General features: G+C 45.2%; 1 protein-coding gene across 12 annotated transcripts in view; it reads left to right on the top strand.

Moving 5' to 3' along the window:
* LOC110490935 (receptor-type tyrosine-protein phosphatase mu) overlaps positions 1 to 23264 on the top strand; it is a 296571-nt gene that overhangs the window by 140953 nt on the left and 132354 nt on the right. The gene's annotated exons all lie outside the window — the stretch shown is intronic.

The following is a 23264-nucleotide window of genomic DNA, read 5'->3' as shown; positions in this document are numbered from 1 at the left end:
GGAATACCCTATAATGACAAAGTGAAAACATGATTTTAGCACTTTGGCAGCGATTACAGCTGTGAGTCTTTCTGGGTAAGTCTCTAAAAGCTTTGCACACCTGGATTGTACAATATTTGCCCCTTTTTTTATTATTTTCAAAATTCTTCAAGCTCTGTCAAATTGGTTGTTGATCATTGCTAGACAACCATTAGACAACCATTTTCCTGTCTTGCCATAGATTTTCGAGAAGATATCAGTTAAAACTGTACCTCGGCCACTCGGGTACATTCACTGTCTTCTTGGTAAGCAACTCCAGTGTAGATTTGGCTTGCGTTTTAGGTTTTTGTCCTGCTGAAAGATAAATTAATCTCCCAGTGTATGGTGGAAAGCAGACTGAATCAGTTTTCTCTAGGATTTTGCCAGTGCATAGCTCCATTCTGTTTATTTTTTATCCTGAAAAACTCGACAGTTACAGTTACAACCATATCCATAACATGATGCAGCGACCACTATGCTTGAAAATATGGAGAGCGGTATTCAGTGATGTGTTGTATTGGATTTGCTCGAAACATAAAACTTTGTATTCAGGACAAAAAGTGAATTTCTTTGCCACATGTTTTGCATTATTGCTTTAGTGCATTGTTGCAAACATGATGCATGTTTTCGGAATATTTTTATTCTCTACAGGCTTACTTCTTTTCACTAGTATTGTGGAGTAACTACAATGTTGTTGATCTATCCTCAGTTTTGTCCTATCACAGCCATTAAACTCTGTAACTGTTTAAATGTCACCATTGGCCTCATAGTGAAACACCTGAGCGGTTTCCTTCCTCTCCGGCAACGGAGTTAGGTAGGACGCCTGTATCTTTGTAGTGACTGGGTGTATTGATACACCATCCAAAGTGTAATTAATAACCTCACCATGTTCAAAGGGATATTCAATCTCTGCTTCTTTGTTTACCCATAAACCAATAGATGGTAGATGGGAGACACAAAGACCTCCCACTTTGACATTATGGGATATTGTAAGATATTGTGTGTCGGCCAGTGGCAGTTGTTCCACTTGCTTTGCAAGGGCTACGGCTTTTGTGGAGCGATGGGTAACGATGCTTCGTGGAAGGCAGTTGTAGATGTGTGCAGAGTGTCCCTGGTTCAAGCCCAGGTAGGGGCGAAGAGAGGGACGGAAGCTATACTGTTACATATGTATGTATCAGAGCCTGAAGACAGACACCCACAACTGTCCTGTCACACACACACTTTGGAGAGTAGACAAAAAGGGGGAAAAGTGCCAAACGCTCATCAGAAGCTACATGTCAGGCCTGGTGAGCCACCAGGGAAGAGCAGCCATTCCATACACTGTCAACATTGCGCAATTACACTCTCCTTCACATGCACTGTTACCCAATTGCTACTTTGAACAGGAAGGGGGTGGATGAAGGGAGGGGAGAGGACAAACAGAGAAAGAAAGCACCAGGAAGAGAAGAAGATAAAGGCAAACCGGGGCCTGCCTGTCACTCTCCGTCACATTTTCCTCCGAGGGGTTCGGTGAGGTTTCACGCATCATGTTTTTTTCCCTCCTCCCCCCATTACCCCCACTGAGAAAAAACAGATTGTCTCCTCTCAATGAATTTATTTTTCTTCTTTACGGGACCGGAACAGCTGCCAGCTGAAGGGACGGAGACAGAGCACAGAGTGAGAAGTGTGTCTTTGTGCGTGTGTGTGTGTGTGTCGCAGAATGCACATCCCTCCCCACCACGCTACACTGACCCCAATCACCACCTGAGGGACCAGTCCACCACTGACAGATAGCACAACCAGGCTGACACATGACAAATTGCTACTCACCGCACAACCCTATAGAACACACACACACATGCATATATATGCAGCAATGCACACACTGGTCCCCTTGCTACCTCAGGCCCCCCTATGCCTCTCCCCATTTCATTTAATACCTGCGTATGGAGCCTGAGATTACAGTGGGGCCCAGGCTATTGGATCAGACTGCTGGAAGTAGCTTCCCTTCGTTGAGGAAGATGTATAGATTGCATTCTGCTGGTCTGCAGCCGTTCCCCGGCCCTGTTCAGATGAGAAGACAACAAAACAACACACAACACACATTGATCCTTAGGCACACTGTATTTTTTTCAGCCCCCAGGTTTATTTGCTGATGGTGAAGGAAGAATCCCACACACGTCCACTGGAACACACACACACACACACACACACACACATGTACCACCACCTTTTTATTTATTCTTCTGCAAGATAAGCCCAGACCAAACAGATTGTTGTTAGTGCGAGCCTCCCTCCATTATTGGATTATAAAGCAATGTGACATCTCTATTACTGTACCAACCGATCTCCCATCCCCACTCTGCTGCAAACACAGTAATCCGGCCACTGATAACATTGGCAGCTGCACCACTCATTGTGTCCCCTTGGCAGACACAATATCCACAAGTCAGCTAACTATTTACATCTTAGCTATTAGCGCTTCCTCCCACTGTTTATTAGTCTGCTCTAGCCCACCTAGGAGAAAGAAACGTATTGGATTGAGGGGAAAAAGCTGACGCGTGGACGTACACCAACCAGGTCCTTACTCCTTACAGACTGTCTCCAATCAATCGGGAATGTGTTAATGGCTTCCCAAGATTGCTTTTCTCATATCAAATGGAATCAGTGACTAGTGTGACATGGACTTTAATGGTTAGCGGTGTGACTCCATAGGGGACTGATGGTATCTGTTGCAGCAGTGTGGAAATATGAGCGTTCTCACCAGATTCTGTAGGCAGAGACTGTTACAGGAAACCAAAAATTATAATACACCATCTCCTGTTCTATCATACCCCTGGGGGGATGACAATCCACCTGTATCTGTCATTATGTGTTCCACCATAACTCACCTGAACCAGGAAGTGGACCGGTGTCTCATTTTACTGTGGCAAAATGAGAAACCAGTTTTTCCAATGGCAATGGTCCACACGGCTCTACAGTAGATGGGTTTTTTAAGCTATGCATTTCATTCATGGAACAAGAAAATATGGTTTTATTGTTCTTTTCACTGCAGTTTTCTTTTATCCGCCCTGAACACAATCAGAGTTTGGGTTCTGAGCGGGACCTCCGTCATTTTCTGCTTGAAACGTAATTTCTATGGTTATTCTCTCTCACTTTATTTCTCTCTCTCTCTCTTTCTGTTCTCTTATTGGCCTATTGAACAGGCAATGCAATTTCCTACTCTTTCTCCCCTTGTCTCTCCCTCTTCCTCTCGTATGTGTGTGACAGCGGCTGTTAGACTCAGCGCCCAAATGAAAGCTGACCAACTCTTGTTCTGAACTTTCGCCCAAGGAACGTCACGCTGTTATCGGTCTTGACAAAACAAGCCTCAGATAGGTCTAAGTAGAGACAGTAAGGAAAATGGGGTGAGAGAAAGAAAATGGAACAGACCCACAGGCATTTCTCCGCCGCTCTCATTTCAGTTCCGCCTACATCGCTGTAGATGGTTTGTCACTGTTTAACCTCGTTATTCACCTCTCAGTGACGCTAAAACCCACCCCAACGCTCTGTGGAGCATTATTCATCCACCCCAGGTCATCTTTGGGAGGGCGCAAGCCAAGCTGGTTTCATCCGGTCTTCCTGGTTTATCGAGTTACATCCAAATGGAATCAAGGGAAAGATAGAAAAGCTCTGAGGAGGATGGGGGAACAGCCATATTGTTTCACTCTCATCTTCAATTAAAGGGCCTCTGTAATGACTTAACCTTTGGTATACAGCACATATAGCACTCTAGCAGCATAGCAGGTGAATCTACACACTAACCCTATTTGGACCCTATTCCCTGTTAATGTTTCCATCGTCTTCTTTAATACTAAGGAAGGCCGTTGACTGGGGCAATATTAACTGACACCTTGACAAGAGAATTTCCAGACTGTAAGTATGAATTCAAATCGAATTGTACTTATTGCATGCTTCGTAAACAACAGGTATAGACTAAGAGTGAAATGCTTACCCTTCCCAACAATGCAGAAAAAAAAAGAAATTGTAGAAAACAATAAAGAATAATAACACGAGGAATAAATACACGATGAGTAACGATAACTTGGCTGTATACATGTGGTACCAGTAGCAAGTTGAGGTAGAAATGTATATACAGTACCATTCAAAGGTTTGGACACCATAACAAATCAAAATATCGTTTATATTTGAGATTCTTCTAAGTAGCCACCCTTTGCCTTGATGACAGCTTTGCACACTCTTGGAGCATCGGTACCGTTTGGCGTGCGATAAGAGAGAGAACAGTCTGACTTGGGTGGCTGGAGTCTTTGACAATTTTTAGGGCCTTTCTCTGACACCACCTGCTATAGAGGTCCTGGATGGCAGGTATAGAGGCCCCAGTGATGTACTGGGCAGTACGCACAACCCTCTGTAGCGCCTTGCGGTCAGGTGCCAAACAGTTGCCATACCAAGATGCTCTCAATGGTGCAACTGTAGAACTCTGTAGAACTCTGAGGGCCCGTGCTGACTTTTCCCAGCCTCCTGAGGGGGAAGAGGCATTGTCGTGGCCTCTTCACGACTGTGTTGATGTGTGTGGACCATGATAGTACCTTAGTGTTGTGGACATAGAGGAACTTGAAGCTCTCGACCGGTTCCACTACAGCCTCATAAATGTGAATGGGGGCGTGCTCGACCCTCCGTTTCCTGTAGTCCACGATCAACTCCTTTGTCTTGCTGACGTTGAGGGAGAGGTTGTTGGCACCACTGTGCCAGGTCACTGACCTCCTCCCTGTAGGCTGTCTCATCGTTGTCGGGAGCGGTAAATTAACCAATCCTGCCTTTTATCGGTGAAGGAGGCCATTACCGCAACACGCACATGTACACCGCAAACATCCTAATCGCCCCAGGCAAACCACTGCGAGAGTAGAGCGAGGTAATTGGTGTGGAGAACGCTCCTCACTTCTCTCAATTTAGGGTGTGTTTAGCCTCCTCTGCGATCATTAGAAAATAGACTGTTATTTCACACTACTTACCCTAAAAGCTTTAACCTCTAACCTCTAGAGTGAATGGTAAGTAAGTGTATGAGTCCAGTTGGGTTCTAACATAATGGGGAGGTCTTTATTGACTTTTTCTATTGCCACCCTTAAAAATTAGATGATAGAATATTGTTTCCACACAGTACTTCAAATGGATTCTCTGACGTTTCCTGTATTTGAATGGGACATTTCTCACTCAGTGATGTTTTTTCTTGCACTTCAGAGAAACCTTGTTTTTCAAAAGAAGCCTTTGTTAAATAAAAAATCCTAGAAACCCTGTTGAATGATTTTATATCAGTAGGACTCTTTCCTTTGGCTTTGGTGTCTGTTCAATGTGTTTGTTTGCGTAGTGTGTGGGAGAAAGAGAGAAATATTTTATATGGGCTTGGGCAAGAGTTAAATATTTGTATTCTTGTGTGTGTGTGTGTGTGTGTGTGTGTGTGTGTGTGTGTAAAAGTGAAGATTCCCCGAGGGGACTCCAGAGCAGGGCTAAGGTCTTTGAGGAGCTCTCTGGCTCCCAGCCACAGAGGGACCAGATAAGACCTCTGCTCAGGGACCCTGCCCACCTCAACTTCCCTGCAGGCCCTCTACTGCCCCCTTCTCCTTCCCCACTGTCCACCTCTCCTTCTCTACTGCCCCCCTCACAATCCCTACTGCCCACTTCTCCTTTCCTGCAGGCCCCCTACTTCCCCCTAACACACAGCCATTTCCCCATTACTTGGCACCACCATTAATCACTGGCCAGCAGGAAGACACACCAAGTTGTGTGTGACTCCACACAATAGTTGTGTTTAACAATAGAGCTGTAACCCTGATGGTGGTCCTTGGTCACGCCATCCATTACATCACAATCAGCCCCTTGAGAAAACTGTCTCTCTTCTGCCCTGGAGGATTGGTAGGAATGAGGGGTGTGTGTGGTCGTGGCCCTTTCCAAAACTGCTGAGAATTTTTTTTATCATAGAAAAATAATAACACGTGTAATAAATACACAATGAGTACCGATAACTTTGCGATATACACTGGGTACCAGTAATTAGTCGATGTGCAGAGGTACAAGGTAATTGAGGTAGATATGTCCAGTTGAAGTCAGAAGTTTACATACACCTTACCCAAATACATTTCAACTCAGTTTTTCACAATACCTGACATTTAATCCTAGTAAAAGTTCCCTGTCTTAGGTCTTAGGAAATGTCAGAGGACAGAGGACACTGTCTTAGGAAATGTCAGAGTAATAGTAGAGAGAATGATTTATTTCAGCTTTTATTTCTTTCATCACATTCCCAGTGGGTCAGAAGTTTACATACAATCAATTAGTATTTGGTAGCATTGCCTTTAAATAGTTTAACTTGGGTCAAATGTTTCCCATTTGGCCCATCCCTCCTGACAGAGCTGGTGTAACTGAGTCAGGTTTGTAGGCCTCCTTGCTCACACACTCTTTTTCAGTTCTGCCCACACATTTTCTTTGGGATTGAGGGCTTTATGATGGCCACTCCAATACATTGACTTTGTTGTCCTTTAGCCATTTTGCCACAACTTTGGAAGTATGCTTGGGGTCATTGTCCATTTGGAAGACCCATTTGTGACCAAGCTTTAACTTCCTGATTGATTTCTTGAGATGTTGCTTCAATATATCCACAGAATTTTCCTTGCTCATGATGCCATCTATTTTGTGAAGTGCACTAGTCCCTCCTGCAGCAAAGCACCCCCACAACATGATGCTGCCACCCCATGCTTCACGGTTGGGATGGTGTTCTTCGGCTTGCAAGCCTCCAACTTTTTCCTCCAAACATAATGTTGAACATTATGGCCAAACAGTTCTATTTTTGTTTCATCAGACCAGAGGACATTTCTCCAAAAAGTACAGTCTTTGTGCAGTTGCAAACCGTAGTCTGGCTGTTTTATGGTGGTTTTTGAGCAGAGGCTTCTTCCTTGCTGAGCGGCCTTTCAGCTTATGTCGATATAGGACTCGTTTTACTATGGATATAGATACTTTTATACCCGTTTCCTCCAGCGTCTTCACAAGGTCCTTTTGCTGTTGTTCTGGGATTGATTTGCACCTTTCTCACCAAAGTACGTTTGTCTCTAGGAGACAGAATGCGTCTCCTTCCTGAGCGGTATGGTGGCTGTGTGGTCCCATGGTGTTTATACTTGCATACTATTGTTTGTACAGATGAACGTGGTACCTTCAGGCATTTGGAAATTGCTCTCAAGGATGAACCAGACTTGTGGAGGTCTACAATGTTTTTCTGAGGTCTTGGCTGATTTCTTTTGATTTTTCCATGATGTCGAGTAAAGAGGCACGGAGTTTGAAGGTAGGCCTTGAAATTCATCCACAGGTACACTTCCGATTGACTCAAATTATGTAAATTAGCCTTATAATGTCATGACATCATTTTCTGGAATTTTCCCAGCTGTTTAACCTCTCTGAGATATGTGGGACGGTAGCATCCCACCTCACCAACAGCCAGTGAAATTGCAGGGTGCCAAATTCAAAACAACAGAAATCCCATAATTTAAATTCCTCAAACATACAAGTATTTTACACCATTTTAAAGATAAACTTGTTGTAAATCCAGCCACAGTGTCCGATTTCAAAAAGGCTTTACGACAAAAGCACACCAAACGATTATGTTAGGTCAGTACCTAGTCACAGAAAAACACAGCCATTTTTCCAGCCAAAGAAAAAAAGCGGAAATAGAGAAAATGAATCACTAACCTTTGATGATCTTTATCAGATGACACTCATAGGACTTCATGTTACACAATAGATGTATGTTTTGTTCGATAAACTTCATGTTTATATCCAAAAATCTCAGTTGGTACATTGGCACGTTATGTTCAGCAGTTCCAAAACATCCAGTGATTTTGCAGAGAGCCACATCAATTTACAGAAATACTCATAATAAATATTGATAAAAGATACAACTGTTATGAATGGAATTTTAGATCCACTTCTCCTTAATGCAACCGCTGTGTCAGACTTTTAAAAAACTTTACGGAAAAAGCACACCATGCAATAATCTGACTACAGCGCTCAGACAACAAACAACCCAAACAGATACCCGCCATGTTGTGGAGTCAACAGAAGTCAGAAAAAGCATTATAAATATTAACTTACCTTTGATGATCTTCATCAGAATGCACTCCCAGGAATTCCAGTTCCACCATAAATGTTTTTTTGTTCATCATTTATGTCCAAATACCTCCTTTTTGTTTGCGCGTTTAGTACACAATCCAAACTCACGAGGCGCGGGCAAGTCCAGGCAAAAGTTCAGACGAAAAGTAATATTACAGTTTGTAGAAACATGTCAAACAAGTATAGAATCAATCTTGAGGATGTTTTCATCATAAATCTTCAATAATGTTTCAACCGGAGAATTCCTTTGTCTGTAGAAATGCAATGGAACGCAGCTAACTCTCACGTGAGCGTGCGTGGTCAGCTCATGGCACTCTGCCAGACCCCTGACTCAATCAGCTCTCATTCCCCCCTCCTTCAAACAACTTTCTATAGACTGTTGACATCTAGTGGAAGCCTTAGGAAGTGCAATATGACCCCATAGACACTGTATATTTTATAGGCAATGACTTGAAAAACTACAAACTATAGATTTCCCACTTCCTGGTTGGATTTTTTCTCAGGTTTTTGCCTGCCATATGAGTACTGTTATACTCACAGACATCATTCAAACAGTTTTAGAAACTTCAGAGTTTTCTATCCAATACTACTAATAATATGCATATATTAGCAAATGGGCCTGAGTAGCAGGCAGTTTACTCTGGGCACCTTATTCATCTAAGCTACTCAATACTGCCCCCCACTCCCAAAGAAGTTAAAGGCACAGTCAACTTAGTGTATGTAAACTTCTGACCCACTGGAATTGTGATTCAGTGAATTATAGGTTAAATAATCTGTCTGTAAACAGTTGTTGGAAAAATTACTTGTGTCATGTACAAAGTAGACGTCCTATCCGACTCCAACCTAAGTGTATGTAAACATCCGACTTCAACTGTACAAATAGGTAGGGATAAAGTGACTAAGCAACGGAATAGATAATAAACAGTAACAGCATCATATCAAATCAAATGTTATTTGTCAAATGTGCCGAATACAACAAGTGAACCCGTTCCCAACAATGCAGTTAAAAAGTACAACAATTTTATTTGACCATTTTAAGGGCCTAACTCTGACACCGCCTGGTTTAATGGTCCTGGATGGCAGGTAGCCCGGCCCCAGTGATTTACTGGACCGTACGCACTACTTTCTGAAGCACCTTGTGGTCGGATGCCAAGCAGTTGCTATACCAAGCGGCTATACAGCCAGTCAAGATGCTCTCAATGGTGCAGCTGTATATCTTTTTGTGGATCTGCAGACCCATGCCAAATCTTTTCAGCCTCCTGAGGGGGAAGAGGTGTAGTCATGCCCTCTTCACGTGTGTGGACCATGATAATTCCTTAGTGATGTGGACACCGAGGAACTTTAAACTCTCGACCTACATCCCTATCCATGTGGATGGGGGCCTCCGTTTCCTGTAGTCCACGATCAGCTCCTTTGTCTTGCTGACGTTGAGGGAGAGGTTGTTGCACATGAAGGCACGCACACACACAGCTCTGCCAGTCCAGGGGTCTGACCTTTAGAGGAAACATGGCCTCTTCCTGATGAGAACAGATTTGAAACATGTCTCGTCTCGCTCTGCAGAGCCGTGTCAGGGAGAGAGGATGAATGGAGCTGACACTTCTCCTCCCTCCATCTATTCATCCATCCTTCCATCCCGTCAGTCTCTACATGTGTGTGGTCAGTCCATCGTCACATCACTGTGGTCGCGGCACTTAATTCAGAAAGACAGAAAACGTCTGGAAGCTGGTGTGTGCTTTGCCTTATTTGACAGACTCTGACAAGCCATTTATTTCAACAATACCACGCGCTGAATGCTTCTAAGTCTTAACTTGTTTTAGCGATGACATGGTGTGATGGTGAGAAATGTCTCCTTAATTGAGGTGTTGTTAATATGTCATGTAATAACATGAATAATAAATGGAGTTACACTGACAGACCCTAGTGGAATGAGGGAAGAAGAGGATGTGTTCCACAACATATTCATCTGGTAATTTGTAAACTTCCCCTCCCTCGGCTCCCAGTCTGCATCTTTTAATGAGCTGCAGGTGTCACGTCCAGGCTCTCGCGCTTACCACCAATGTAATGGTGACTCTGACTTCACCAAGGGTGACGCTATAAAGCCATTCACTACAATGGATGAGGAGCCATACACGCGCACACACACACACACACACACACACACTCCTCAATACAACCACCAATATCGGTTATAGAACCTCTAAACCATGGGGTGTATGTACAAAATGGGATTGGTGGTTTTAGTAGCAGATGTGCCTCTGTGTCCTCCTACCGTTATGAATAGGGGAAGATCAGGGGGAGAGGAGAAGAGGGGATGGATAGTGGTATACAGGAGAGCACTCACGGAGAGTAATTGAGTTTTGATTGTCGGTTGTCAAAAAGCCGTCATTATTGGCTGCTTCCACCTGATCTGAAGCGGGGCTTTGATAAGGATGAAAGCCGGATGCCATTACCCAGATGGCTGTGTTGATACTGTTGAAATCATTCTGTCTCTCGCTCTTTTTACAAGGGTTTTCAAAAAACAATAAATGTGTGTGTGTGTGCCGAGCTACTCTGAAGTGAATAGCACAGTAGTAGAGATGAGTGACAGTGAGATCAGGACGGAGGTACACCAACATGAAACGCACTTCCAAGCGGAACAACACTCTTCCTGTTGTTGTCGTCGATACTAAACGCCTTTATTTTTTTTAAAGCACTCCGTACACACACACACGCAACCACACACAGACAACTGGTCTCAGTGACAACAGCTGTTCCTCTGTGTCTCTGGTATCCCTGGGAAGAATCAGTGACATCTCGCCATCTCCCTCTCCGCTCGCCTGCGCCGGAGTTTAGTCTCCGGAACGCTCGAACGCACCCGTGAGAATCTGTGCTGCTAGGCTGTGCAGGGGTCTGACAGCGTATCACACATCTTGCCGGGTGTGAAAAAGAGGACGGCTGTCAGTCAAACAGTGTTGTCGCTCCCTGTGCTGGACCAGAACAGCTATGAAGACCTCCTAAGGGGAGAACCAGACAAGTTTACAAGTTATCTATCGATCTACACTATATATACAAAAGTATGTGGACACCCCTTCAAATGAGTGGATTCAGCTATTTCAGCCACACCCATTGCTGACAGGTGTATAACATCGAGCACACAGCCATGTAATCTCCGTAGACAAGCATTGGCAGTAGAATGGCCTTACTGAAGAGCTCAGTGACTTTCAACGTGGCACCGTTATATATGATGCCACCTTTCCAACAAGTCAGTTCATCAAATTTCTGCCCTGCTAGAGCTGCCCGGTCAACTGTAAGTGCTGTTATTGTGAAGTGGAAGCAACAACTGCTCAGCCGCAAAGTGGTAGGCCACACAAGCTCACAGAATAGGGCCACCGAGTTGCTCCTAAAAAAAACAAATCCTGTTCTTGAATGTAACACTCAATGCCAAGTTCCAAACTGCCTCTGGAAGCGACGTCAGCACAATAACTGTTTGTCGGGAGCTGGGTTTCGATGGCCGAGCAGCCGCACACAAGGCTAAGATCACCATGCGCAATGTCAAGTGTCGGCTGGAATGGTGTAAAGGTCGCTGCCATTGGACTCTGGAGCAGTGGAAACGCATTTTCTGGCGTGATGAATCATGCTTCACCATCTGGCAGTCCGACGGACGAATCTGGGTTTGGCGGATGCCAGGAGAACGCTACCTGCCCCAATGCATATTGCCAACTGTGAAGTGGCATACAATGACATTCTAGACAATTCTGTGCTTCCAACATTGTAGCAACAGTTTGCCCTTTCCTGTTTCACCATGACAATGCCCCCGTGCACGAAGCGAGTTCAATACAGATATAGTTTGTCGAGATTGGTGTGTAAAAATTTGACTGGCCTGCACAGAGCCCCAACCTCAATCCCATCGAACACCTTTGTGATGAATTGGAACGCCGACTGCGAGCCAGACCTAATCGCCCATCATCAGTGCCCGACCTCACTAATGCTCTTGTGGCTGAATGGAAGTAAGTCCCTGCAACAATGTTCCAACATCTAGTGGAAAGCCATCCCAGAAGAGTGGAGGTGGGACCAACTTTATAGTTCTATCTATTGTTCTTCTAACGCAAAATCCAGGATGAGCCTGAGAATTGAGGCTGTCATTTAATGCAAGGCTTTGGAGTCTGCATGCAGGATGAACTGGCTGCCTTTCTTGCTCGCTCACACACACTAAGCCACACACACCCCTGTGTCGGGGTAGGAGCGTGGCTGCCACAGACACGGCCAATTTGTTTCCTCTCATCCAGGACTAATACCTTTATTCTCCCTCCCAGAGCACTTAGTGCATCACAAGAGGCCTGCTGCTGCTCCGTAACACTGCCCACAGCAGAAGGGAGCTTAGGTAGAAAGATGCACCACGCTACACTACACTATGCTAGCTACATCATGCTAACTCTGTGCTATGCTACAGCTGCGCTACAGACGTTTTTCTCTGGCTTACACACTTTATACATTCCTTACTGTTGTTATAAAATTGAATAATTGTAATGCTTTCGGTTTTGTACACCAGCTTCAAACAGCTGAAAATACTATATTGTTGGTTATGGTAAATATATTTCACAGCGGTTTAGATGGGACAATTATTCTCTACACTATACTTGCTCTGTTTTGTCATATAAACTGAAATTAGGCGAACTACTAGAATTTTAGCAACCAGGAAATGGCGGAGTGATTTCTGCCAATTGCACCTTTTGAAATGATTTGATTATACTGGTACAAGTATAATCCCACCCCTGTCGACCCTGAAATGCGATGAATATCAATCCTCTGGCAGCATCATTCCTCTCCCCATCCATCCCTCCCTCTGCCATTCAGAGATGTCCCTACCAGGAGGTTTAAGGCCGGGGTAATAGGCTTCATCCATCTTCTCCTCCGACGAGCAACCTTGGCCCCTGACCCGCCATTTTGTATAATTCTATGACAGGTGTGTCAAAGAAGGCTCGTTGTGTTCGGGCTCTCCAAGCTATTTGGCTATTACGTGAGCAGGAGAGCATGGATTGGTTCTCTGGTGATTGGAGAGGATGGTTAAGAGGACCTTGGTACCCTCTGGGAAAGAGATGGATGGACGTTCTTTAAACCTCCAATCCTATTCAGACACACAGACGTGCATGCGCTCACACACAGGCACACTTTCCGCCATACTCAAGCATACAGTTATTGAATTTTTGAGGGAAAAGTTGGTGTGTTCAAGAAAAAATGTGCACACAACTTTGTAACTTAATATCCATTGAGAACGGTTTGCACTTAAATACTCTCCCACCACCCTTCCTCGCCACTTGTTTTTCTCCCATAACCTCCTGTCTTACTGTAAACCTGCATGTGTGATGCGGTGTGTGACTGCGTGTTTAAGGCAGACTCGAATCCCCGTTTTCCACGGCCATTGCCAGCAGTCTCAATTACCCCAGAGGGAGACTGTTATGTCCCAACAGATGTCAAGCCATTCTCGCACTGACCCTCTCTTCTCCCCCTCCCCTATTTCACCCTAATTTCTCACAATCTCACTCTCTCAGTCATGACATTTCCCCTCTTCCAGAGAAACTGACCCCCCCCCCCCCCCCCCACTCTCTCCTCACGCTCCTCCAGCACGGCTGGTGTGAATTTCCAATGTTGCGAACGCATGTCACTACCCGGCTAATTAGATTTTTCTGCCTGGCCAGCCGGCAATTCCTCCACACTTTCAGCGAACCAGAAACGTATTCACCAACCGAGCCCAACCTCAATAGTTCTCCCCACAAATAGAGGGGGGGGGGGGGCAGCGGAGAGCAGGAGATGGTAGGAGGGAGGGATGGTAGGGAGGGAAGGAAGGAGGACCTAGGCCTGTTGTCTGAGAGCGATATGTGTGGAAGTCGGAAGGAGGTGACGTGAGATTTTTTTTGACTCGTTTCTGAGTTTTGTTTCCTTTTAACGGGGTGCGTCTTTGAAGGACCGAAGATAGCATTTGTTTTGTGGAAATTGCACCAGCTTTTTTTTCACAGGAAGGATGTATTTCTCACTTCTTTTGATCAGTTTCTGTTTCCCTGAGCGAGCACAGGTTTTATCATACGCCATATCTGGAGGATTTACAGTGGGCCCTGCCACGTGTTCCTCACTTTAATCATTTGAAGTCTGGCCTTGATAACACTGAGCCGGACCATTCTCACTGCGATGAAAGGCGACTTGAAGAAGAAAAGAGCCTGTAGTTCAATATACACAGCGACAGCGAGAGAGAGAGTTATCACTAGTGGTCAGATGGTGTGTGGGGTTGCCTGTGTGGACCAGTACATGCTTTCATGTATTGGTCCGTTTCAATGTGTGTCTTCCTTCATGAAAGTTTGTGACAACAGGTGTGAGTCCGCATGTTTGTGTGCGTGTTTGTTTGACTTTGATCTCAGTCTCCGTATTTCATTGGTGGCCATGGAGTTTTAGCCCTTATCTCCCTGCCTGCAGTCTGGTCACTGGGCTATTTGTTTACCCACCAACAACCGCATAGCAGCATGAGCCCTACTTTATACTGTCTCTCGGCTTTATCAGCAACTCACAATACACTCCTAGACCTGATAATCTCTTTGCTTTTTCCTCTACACACACACACACACACACACACACACACACACACACACACACACACACACACACACACACACACACACACACATTACTTCCAGCAGCTGATTACCTGCGTAAATAAACCGTGATTTGTCTGGTGGGAGTTTTTTTTCTGCAACGCGGGTTAATCGATAAGATTGTTAAGTCTTTTGACTGTCTCACTATCAATTACAAGGTAGTGGGAAGAGGGAAAATCAATGTGTTCAAAATGTATTCCAGATATCCAGCCAGACAGATGGGTGGGTGCATTGTGCAAAGGAAGGCGCTTGTGAAGTCTGAAGGGCAAATGGCTCCTTGGGGGGGGAAGAGGGACACTCTGAAGAGGAGATGATATGGTGGAGGGAGGGAAAGAGGGATCGTAAACAGAAGGTCAGCTGATTTGGGCTGTCACCCACACAGTGGCAGGCGCTCCTTCTGGCTGAGATGGTGTGTTTTGCGTGTGTGTGGGTTGTCCCAATAGAATAGATAGAGGTGTGTATATATTAATTCAGTCATCTCTGTCCTCATATTTGTCATAGCAAGGTGTGACATGCTTAGTTTTGAAGTCATTTTCTGCTGATAGCATATCCAAGTTAAGTTAGGCCATGCAGACCCTACTGCTTTGTACACTGCCTGATAGGAGCTACTGTGTGCAGCCGCCAGTGTCTCCTCTGTGTGGTTGAGATGTTGACCTCACTCTAAATGGCCAATTATAGACCCCCTCTTTTCTGGGTTTTAATAGAGACGCTCTCTTTCTCTTCCTCCTCCATGCTGGGGTCAGGAGTCATCCTATAGGGCATTCATTAATTATTGTTTTACCGCTGTCTGTTCGATGCTCGGGGAATTGGAAAGGGCCGGAATTATTGCTGTGGTCAGGACATAAGTGAAGTGTACACAACACCGCTCCCTTTGACTGGGAATGAATTCCCAGGTATCTGGAATGCTGGAGTTATTGATTGATGGGTGGAAAGGGGTAAGAGGCCCTGTGGGCTGTTTACTGTCACAACTCCCTTGCTCGCCTATCTATCTCTCTTTCTCTTTCTTGGCAAACTCTATATTTATCTGTCTTTCTATCATGCTTTTTTTCTCACTCTTTCTTCCTCTTGGCTCTTTCTATACTTCTTCTGCTCTCTTTTCTCTCAAATTCGCTCTCTTTTTACCTACACTCCACTCTCTCAGTGGTACGGTTATGGTACAGCATATACAGTCGTTTTGAGAATGAGACAAATATACATTTTCACAAAGTCTGCTGCCTCAGTGTCTTTAGATATTTTTGTCAGACGTTACTATGGAATACTGAAGTATAATTACAAGCATTTCATAAGTGGCAAAAGCTTTTATTGAGAATTACATGAAGTTGATGCAAATAGTCAATATTTGCAGTGTTGACCCTTCTTTTTCAAGACCTCTGTAATCCGCCCTGGCATGCTGTCAATTAACTTCTGGGCCACATCCTGACTGATGGCAGCCCATTCTTGTATAATGAAATGCTTGGAGTTTGTCAGAATGTGTGGGTTTTTGTTTGTCCACCTGCCTCTTGAGGATTGACCACAAGTTCTCAATGGGATTAAGGTCTGGGGAGTTTCCTGGCCATGGACCCAAAATATCAATGTTTGTTCCCCGAGCCACCTAGTTATCACTTTTGTCTTATGGCAAGGTGCTCCATCATGCTGGAAAAGGCATTGTTCGTCACCAAACTGTTCCTGGATGGTTGGGAGAAGTTGCTCTTGGAGGATGTGTTGGTACCATTCTTTATTCATGGCTGTGTTCTTAGGCAAAATTGTGACTGAGCCCACTACCTTGGCTGAGAAGAAACCCCACACATGAATGGTCTCAGGATGCTTTACTGTTGGCATGACACAGGACTGATGGTAGCGCTCACCTTGTCTTCTCCGGACAAGCTTTTTTCCGGATGCCCCAAGCAATCGGAAAGGGGATTCATCAGAGAAAACGACTTTTCCCCAGTCCTCAGCAGTCCAATCCCTGTACCTTTTGCAGAATATCAGTCTGTCCCTGATGTTTTTCCTGGAGAGAAGTGGCTTCTTTGCTGCCCTTTTTGACACCAGGCCATCCTCCAAAAGTCTTTGCCTCACTGTGCGTGCAGATGCACTCACATCTGCCTGCTGCCATTCCTGAGCAAGCTCTGTACTGGTGGTGCCCCCATCCCACAGCTGAATCAACTTTAGGAGACGTTCCTGACACTTGCTGGTCTTTCTTGGGCGCCCTGAAGCCTTCTTCACAACAATTGAACCACTCTCCTTGAAGTTCTTGATGATCCGATAAATGGTTGATTTAGGTGCAATCTTACTGGCAGCAATATTCTTGCCTGTGAAGTCCTTTTTGTGCAAAGCAATGATGACTGCACGTGTTTCCTTGCAGGTAACCATGGTTGACAGAGGAAGAACAATGATTCCAAGCGCCACCCTCCTTTTGAAGCTTCCAGTCTGTTATTCAAACTCAGTCAGCATGACAGAGTGATCTCCAGCCTTGTCCTCGTCAACACTCACACCTGTGTTGAGAGAATCACTGACATGATGTCAGCTGGTCCTTTTGTGGCAGGGCTGAAATGTAGTGGAATTTTTTTGGGGGGGGATTCAGTTCCTTTGCATGGCAAAGAGGGACTTTGCAATTCATCTGATCACTCTTCATAACATTCTGAAGTATATGCAAATTGCCATCATACAAACGGAGGCAGCAGACTTTGTGAAAATTAATATTTGTGTCATTCTCAAAACTTTTGGCCATGACTGAACTGTACAGTATTTGTACATCAGCTGTGAATGGGCTCCTGTTGATAGCCATCCAGTAATTGCACTGCTCCTCTAAACACTCCCCATCTCTCCCCCCTTTGATCTGCTGTCAGTTTTGGAGCACTCCCCAGGGTTTTGAAAAGGTTGCTCACAGATTAGATGGCTGTGTTTTCTTTATAAAAGGCCCCAGACTTCCCTAACTCCTGTTGAAGGTACACTATATATACACAAGTATGTGGACACCCCTTCAAATGAGTGGATTCAGCTATTTCAGCCACACCCGTTGATGACTGGTTTATAAAATTGAGCACACAGCCATGCAATCACCATAGACAAACATTGCCAGGAGAATGGCCCATACTGAATAGCTCAGTAACTTTCAACATGGCACCGTCATAGGATGCTAACTTTCCAAGTCAGTTTGTCAAATTTCTGCCCTGCCAGAGCTGCCCCAGTCAACTGTAAGTGCTGTTATTGTGAAGTGGAAACGTCTAGGAGCAACAATTGCTCAGCAGTGAAGTGGTAGGCCATACAAGCTCACAGAACAGGACTGCTGTTGTGCGTTGCGCGTAAAAAATCGCCTCTCCTCAGTTGCAACACTCACTACCGAGTTCCAAACTGCCTCTGGAAGCAACGTCAGCACAAGAACTGTTTGTTCGGGAGCTGGGCTTCGATGGCCGAGCAGCCGCACACAAGCCTAAGAGCACCATGCGCAATGCCAAGCGTCGGCTCGAGTGGTATGAAGCTGGCCACTATTGGACTGTGGAGCAGTGGAAACATGTTCTCTGGAGTGATTCACACTTCATCATCTGGCAGTCCGACGAACGAATCTGGGTTTGGCGGATGCCAGGAGAATACTACCTGCCCCAATGCAGTGCTAACTGTAAGGTTTGGTGGAGGAGGAATAATGGTTTGGGCTAGACCCCTTAGTTCCAGTGAAGGGACGTGTAATTATTTGTATGAACATAAGATTCAAGAACTGAGACATAAACTGAACAAGTTCCACAGACATGTGACTAACAGAAATGGAATAATGTGTCCCTGAACAAAAAGTAACAGTCAGTATCTGGTGTGGCCACCAGCTGCATTAAGTACTGCAGTGCATCTCCTCCTCATGTACTGCACCAGATGTGCCAGTTCTTGCTGTGATATGTTACCCCACTCTTCTACCAAGAAACCTGCAAGTTCCCGGACATTTCTGGGGGGAATGGCCCTAGCTCTCACCCTCCGATCCAACAGGTCCCAGACGTGCTCAATGGGATTGAGATCCGGGCTCTTCGATGGCCATGGCAGAACACTGACATTACTGTCTTGCAGGAAATCCCGCACAGAATGAGCAGTATGGCTGGTGGCATTGCCATGCTGGATGGTCATGTCAGAATGAGCCTGCAGGAAGGGTACCACATGAGGGAGGAGGATGTCTTCCCTGTAACGCACAGCGTTGAGATTGCCTGCAAAGACAACAAGCTTAGTCCGAAGATGCTGTGTTACACCGCCCCAGACCATGACGGACCCTCCACCTCCAAATTGATCCCGCTCCAGTGTACAGGCCTCGGTGTAACGCTCATTCCTTCGACGATAATTGCGAATCCCTTCAACGATAAACGCGAATCCAACCATCAACCCTGGTGAGACAAAACCACGACTCGTCAGTGAAGAGCACTTTTTTCCAGTCCTGTGGTCCAGCGACGATGGGTTTGTGCCCCTAGGCGACGTTGTTGCCTGTGATGTCTGGTGAGGACCTGCCTCAGTCCAGCCTCTCTCAGCGGACATTCTGAGCACTGATGGAGGGATTGTGCGTTCCTGGTGTACCTCGGGCAGTTGTTGTTGCCGTCCTGTACCTGTCCCGCAGGTGTGATGTTCGGCTGTACCGTTCCTGTGCAGGTGTTGTTACACGTGGTCTGCCACTGCAAGGACGATCAGCTGTCCGTCCCATCTCCCTGTAGCGTCTCACAGTACGGACATTGCAATTTATTGCCCTGGCCACATCTGCAGTCCTCATGCCTCCTTGCAGTATGCCTAAGGCACATTCACGCACATGAGCAGGGACCCTGGGCAGTAGAAAGGCCTCTTTAGTTTCTTAAGTTTTTTCATAACTGTGACCTTACAGAAGGTAGGCAATTGAGCTGTTAGTGTCTTAACGACCGTTCCACAGGTGCTTGTTCATTAATTGTTTAGGGTTCATTGAACACGCATGGGAAACAGTGTTTAATGAAGGTCTGTGAAGTTATTTGGATTTGTACTAATTATCTTTGGAAGACAGGGTCCTGAAAAGGTACCTTTCTTTTTTTTGCTGAGTATATTAATGCTACAGCATACAATGGCATTCTAGAGAATTCTGTGTTTCCAATTTTGTGGCAACAGGTTGGGAAGCCCCTTTCCTGTTTCAGCATGACAATGCCCCGTGCACAAAACGAGGTCCATACAGAAATGGTTTGTCGAGATCGGTGTGGAAGAACTTGACTGGCCTGCACAGAGCCCTGACCTCTACCCCATCGGAAACCTTTGGGATGAATTGGAACGCCGACTGTGAGCTACAGGCCTAATCGCCTAACGTCGGTGCCCGATCTCACTAATGCTCTTGTGGCTGAATGGAAGCAAGTCTCCGCATCAATGTTCCAACATCTTGTGGAAAGCCTTCCCAGAAGAGTGGTGGGTGTTATAGCAGCAAAGGGGGGTCCAACTCTGTGTTAATGAGGGGGGACCAACTCATGATTTTGGAATGAGATGTTCGATGAGTAGGTGTCCACATACTTTTGGTCATGTAGTGTAGTTCTCTCTCTCTCTCGCCCCTTTTCTTTCCCTCTGCCTCTCACATACTCATGCCTCATTCACAGCGGTAACATTTCATGGGCTGTGGAGAGAGAGAAACATTTTTGTCTCCTCTTCTGTTTCCTGATTGGAATTGTTGTTCTGATGTAGGTTTCATCCTACTCCTCTGTCACCAGGGTTTTTACCCTTATCTAATTCATCATTATTCATTATTATTATCCTTTTGAAAAGGAACTTTTGACCCCAAAAATGTTTTTGCTCTCCGGCTTTCCATTGGGACATTTTCAGTGGTATTATGCCAAAGTGCTCCAATTATGCTTTCAAGTATTCAAAGTTATGTTTTTCTATTCGCAATCAACACATAAAGGAAACAGTAAGGACTCTTCTGCGGCGAGGCCCAATTGCCATTGTGCTCTCCCCTCCTCTGGATTACTTTGAATGTCTCGCAGCATCGGTGGACACTTAAGCTGCAGCTCCTGAATAGTGAAGAAGACTAGATGTGCAGTGGAAGACTCCTCAGGCCTACTATCCAGCTGAGCTCCCTGTCAGTTAAGCCAGTGATTACCGTGTAGAACGGTGACAATGTTACACACAATGGGCTCTGGATTGCACAGTCGTACGAGTACAATGGGAAAGTGCACTGGAGACTTGAAAACTGTGGTTTAGCGAGAGGTACCTATCCTCAATCCTAGCTTTTAAGAGCCAAGTGGGGTTAGGTGAGTGAATGCTGTGTAGGTGAGTAGACCATGGAATCACAGATGATAGATGGTGCTTTGTCATCAGCTATGTTCATGTGATGTCAACTGAATAGTGCATTGAAACTATTGTGCTTATGAGGTGAAATGGAGATATCTGGCACAATTCCACCAGCACTTCCTATTAATATATATTTTGAGTATATTGGAGGACAATTGTCTTCCTGATCAACTGAGGGGAGTTATGAATGGCCAACAGTGTCCATCTCTGTCCTTGCATTATCAGGCTGGCTGCCTGTACTCAACAGTACCTAAACCAAAGAGCCACAGACCAATGTAACCCGACTGTCATCACCAGAGACATGCTAGCCTGCTCTTCCGAGACCACTCACAGGCCCTTTGGATATGCATCAAAGACTAGAGGGAACAGAAAATACACTGTTGGCATTTTCAAGTCCCACACCTGCACCGCAACTGTCCCCCATTTTTTTCAGCACCGGGAGTTTGTTGTGTGATAGATGCAGCCACGCGCCAAAGAAGCTTTTAGTTCAGCCCACAGAAGCTCTCAAGCTCTCTCAATCGCATCAACAGTCGAGGAAAGAAGAGAGGATGTGTCTTTTGTGTGTCAATTTTCGCCCCCCCTTCTCCTTTTTTCTCCCACAATGCTGCTCTCGAATACAAAGACATCCCCGTTCTCTTGAAATCTACATCTTTGATTTCGTAGAACAAAGGGTTGAGCCTTGCAGGGTACTCAGTGATATTAAGAGTTATTTCAATGAAGCATTGATTTGTGCTTTAATCTTACACTTAGTATTGCGTTGTAATGAGCACGCTTTGGACCACAAGCTAATGTTGAACAACACGAAAGATGAACGCAGGGTTTGATTCTGACTTGCACATGTGTCCTCCTCACACACGCTTGCACTTCTAAGCCGGTGGTATAGCGTTTCTCCCCTTCTCTTGACATTCCTCATTTGGAGTGGCTCTAGGTGGGAGGTCAGCCATAGTCTTCTTTCTCCCCATAACAGTGAGTGTGACCTTGCTTTCCTCTCACGGTATATCACCTTCACACATTTCCACAACACAGCGCTCTGATCCTGTGTTTAGGAAATTGAATAGAGAGGTTATCTGCTAGCTTATGTCTGTATTCTTGGAAAATACTCCTCATCCTCCCTATATCCTACTTTTGTTTAGTGGAAACGGGACATGATTGAAGATAAATGAAAATATCCAGCCAAATGTGGGATTACTATGGTGGAATCTAAGCCTTGGACAATATTTGATTGATCAAAATCTACATAACAGACAATAGGAGATTAGTGGATTAGTCTGTCGTAATCAGAAAGGTCTTACTCCTTTGGGATGTTGCGCAAAACTGCAAAAGGAAGTGTAAAAATAGAGTAAGAGTGCTGTTAGATATTCTTTCATCCATCTCTTTTGTCTGATCATCTCTGTGATGCATGTAGTTGGCTGCACTTCTCGATTCAGCTGAAGTTAAAAGTTGATGACTTCAGAGACCTTTCTGGAAGTGCGGAAGGTTCTGATTTTAGTGATTAATGCCATAAATCTAAGGAGTGCGAGTGACTGGCTTGTCAGAATCTGATTTCTGCCTGTAAAACGCCTTCCCTGAGAACTTTATTACAAGACTGCTGATTAAAAGGTGCTCCCAGCCCCTTTATTTTAATCTCGGCTCCCTCGTGCCCCGAATAGAAATACAAATTTAAAAAATGGACTCTATACTTAGATACTTAGATACTTGGATATTCATATAAACCCAGGACAAAATAGAGTCCTGTCCATGAGCTGCATGTTTTTTCAAGATGTCCTCTCAATGTCAGCAGAAAGAGAAATGAACAATGTTAAACCACTTGGCATCTCCTTTTCTGTCTTTGTTGCCATGGCATTAAACCTCACAGGTTTTGTCTCTGACCTAATCTTTGTCACAGAGTCGGTGGACATGGAGAGGATTATACAAGTACAATTGAATGGGTTTTGCCCACTCATGGTTTCCATCCAGCTTCAATTGGAACTTGGTCTCCTTATCAGGAGCCACCCGGGCTTGCCAAATTGCCTATCTGGTGGCTCCCGTGGTCCGAGAGCAGCATGGCTCATGTAACTCTTAAGTGTTAGAGCGCTAAATTCCACAGAGATGGACTGCCAATTGAACCCAGGATGGAAATGTATCCTATTACAGTGCTGTGTGTGGCTGCCTTCACTTAACATGGGAGAGAGTAGAGATCAGATAGAGCAGGAACCATGACTCTCTTATTAGACCTGATGGGTTCTAGAGGGCCTGGGGTGGCTGTCTGGACAGAAG

This window comes from Oncorhynchus mykiss, chromosome 15 (assembly GCF_057628025.1).
Source record: "Oncorhynchus mykiss isolate SJ-2025 chromosome 15, ASM5762802v1, whole genome shotgun sequence".
In the NCBI taxonomy this organism is placed as follows: domain Eukaryota; kingdom Metazoa; phylum Chordata; class Actinopteri; order Salmoniformes; family Salmonidae; genus Oncorhynchus; species Oncorhynchus mykiss.
Note: the sequence above shows the minus strand (reverse complement) of the source record. Positions and strands in the feature narration are given on the sequence as shown.